Below are 3,301 nucleotides of genomic sequence, written 5' to 3'. Positions count from 1 at the left end.
AACCGGAAATGGAACGGCCTTCTCCATGGAAAGGATAACGAAGACTCTTCTCTCCTTTCGGGCTTTGGTTTGGTAGTAAAAATAACTGGTGTGTGTGTGTGTGTGTGTGTGTGTGTGTGTGTGTGTGTGTGTATATATATATATATATATCGTAACTATGACAAACTTCTTTATTTAGTTTGGCATTTTAATTAATGAAAGACCCTTTTTGCCTAAGTGTTGTGCAAAAATGCATTTTTTTATTTAACGGACAAAGCTTCGGAAATTCTATTCACATCCGATAGCTTTTTATCCCGGGCATTCACATTTTCGGAATCTATCCTTTGACTATGAAGGTTTCATAAAAGAGGGCTATTATGTTTACGGTGCTCTTGAAGAGGACGTCTCATGTTCTTTCCGGCACAAGCATTCGAAGTTTTAACTAACTTTCAAATGGAAAATAATTTAACATATCATTTGGACAAGAAATAAGATAAAAACAAAAGGACTTTGATTTATTCCTTCCATCTTTAATAGTATATTTACATAAACAGTCATTTACTTAAGTAAATAAAGCAGTCAATACATGTGGCTAACTTATACAACTTATTTATAAGGGGATGATCATACAGTCCCCGGTCCTGACAAGATATAGGCCCCGTTCTAACAGTCACCAGTCTTCGTGACACTTTTAGTGCCTTGATATGTAATAATTCCCCCCCCCCCCCCCAGTATTTGGATGTTAAGTATGAGAATCCGAACACTGAAAGTCTTATTTTGGCCGATGACCCTTTCTTCGTAGTATGCTTTACATTGTTCCGTCATTAAAAACCTTGCCAGAAAAATCCAATTGGGACAAAAACTGGACAAAGAAAAAAAAAGTGCAGCACATACTTTCAGTATCAGCAAAGATCTTCAGCAGTAATACCTTTTGAGGTGTGTCGCGTTCCAATTGCTTGGTAATTTAACTCCGTCTTGATTCTCCAATTGATATGAGCCTTTCAGTTATAGCAGAAATACGGTAAGGTCCTTTCCACGTTGGTCCCAACTTCCCGGAATTAATTTCCCAAGTACTTTGAGTTACCTTTCTCAAAACCAAATCCCTAACTTTGAAATATCGAAGATTTGCTCTGCGGTTGTAATATCTTTCCAATCTTTGCTTTTGTGCCACCGTCCTTACATATGCCAGATTTCGATGCTATTCCAGTAAATCTAGTTTAATCAGAAATGCTTCATTATTTGTCTCCTTGTTTGCTCGGGAATACCTTAGGTTCGGTTCCCAAACTACCACCGGGATCAAAGCTTCTGCACCGTATACAAGTAAAAAATGTGTTTCACCCATGCTCAATTTCACCGTTGTTCGATATGCCCACAACACATCCGGTAACTCATCGAGCCACTTGCCTTTAGCATCTTCTAACTTCTTTTTATGGTTTAAAATTATTATCTTGTCCGTTGATTGCTTGTCCATTAGCACTCGGGTGGTATTGTGAAGATGTGATTCGTTTGACTTCATTCCCTCCAAAATCTGTGTGACTTTGGAACCTATAAATTATGGCCCATTATCACAAGCGATTTCTTTTGGTATTCCAAACCGACAGGTGATGTGATCTCATATAAAATCAATCACTTCTCGTTCTCCGGTCTATTGGTAAGCACCTGCTTCAATCCATTTAGTAAAATAGTCAGTTAAAACCAAAAGAATATTTTACCTTACCAGGTCCTTGTGGTAAGGGACCGACTATGTCTATCCCTCATTTCATAAATGGCCATGGTGACGTCGTCGAATACAAAAGTTTCGCTGATTGATGTATTAACTGTGCATGACGCTGACATTTGTGGTATTTTTTGAATAAAACCCTTTGCGTCTTGCTCCATACGGGGGCAATAGTAGCCAACGTTTATTAATTTGAGAACCAATGATTCTGCACCGATTGGTTCCCGCATACTATCGTGAACTTCCCTCATCACGTAATCAGCCTCTGATGTCCCTACATACCGAGTCAATGGACCTTGAAATGACCTCCTGCATAGTTGACTGTCAACAAGACAATAATGAGTTGCTTTAATTCGTAGTGCCGAGGATACTTTTGGATCTTCAAGCAATTTGTCGTTTCTTAAATAATCTATAAAATCATTTCTCCAATATCAAATTAGATTAGTTGAGTTAACTTCACAATATCCATCCACACCCACAACCAAATACAGCAATTGAACGACCGCACCGGAATCAATTCCTTCCATTTCCATAGATGACCCCAAATTGGCCAATTCATCTGCCTCCACGTTTTCTTCCTTCAGAATGTGTATAATCGACCATTCTCCAAACCGGAAAAGCTATACTTGGACCTTACTCAGAGTATTGTTTCATGCGTTCCTCCTTGGTATCGAAAATTCCGTACACCCGGTTCACTACCAGTTGGGAGTCACATTTTATTTCGATCACCTCGGAGCCTAGTCCCCGAGCTAATTCAAATCCTGCAACCAAAGCCTTGTACTCGGCTTCATTGTTAGTTAATGGCACAATTATAATGGCCTGTCTCAGAGTTTCTCCCAAGGGATTGATTAATACTATCCCGAGACCGAACCATTTTACGTTAGAAGCTCCATTTGTAAACAAGGTCCAAACACTTGATATCGTCCCCAATACCAACACTACCTCTTTAACAGCTAAAGGCATTAATCCTAGACTAAACTTGTGACTTGACCGCAGTCATGGGCTTGTATTCAATGTTAAATTCACTAACTTCGACTGCCCATTTAGTCAAATGACCCGATAACTCAGGCTTATGGAGGACATTCCTCAATGAAAAAGTTGTCACACGACTATTGGATGACATTGAAAATAAGAACTTAGCTTTTGAGAGGCGACTACGAGAGCTAAGGCTAATTTTTCAAGGTGCGGATAATGTGTATCCACTACTAATAAAACTTTACTAACATCATACACAGGAAATTGCGTACCTTCTTCCTCTCGGACCAAAACAGAACTTACTGCTACTTTCGAAACCGCCGAGTAGATTAACAATTGTTCTCCTTTTGTGGATTTGACAACAAATGAGGGCTAGACAAGTACCTTTTAAGGTCTTTCAATGCTTGCTGGCATTCCGGAGTCCACACAAAAACATTCTTCTTTTTCAGAAGCGAAAAGAAATGATGGCATTTCTCCGAAGACCTCAACATAAACCTACTTAGGGCCGCCAGCCTACCGGTCAACCTCTGTACTTCTTTTCCACTTTTCAATTGGTACGGGATATTCTCGATGGCTTTGATCTATCGTGGTTTTCTTCAGTTCCTCTTTGAGAGACCAGAAATCCCAAGA

This window comes from Nicotiana tomentosiformis, chromosome 12, assembly GCF_000390325.3.
Source record: "Nicotiana tomentosiformis chromosome 12, ASM39032v3, whole genome shotgun sequence".
NCBI lineage: Eukaryota > Viridiplantae > Streptophyta > Magnoliopsida > Solanales > Solanaceae > Nicotiana > Nicotiana tomentosiformis.
The sequence above is the reverse complement of the archived record's forward strand: the minus strand, read 5'-3'. Positions refer to the sequence as shown.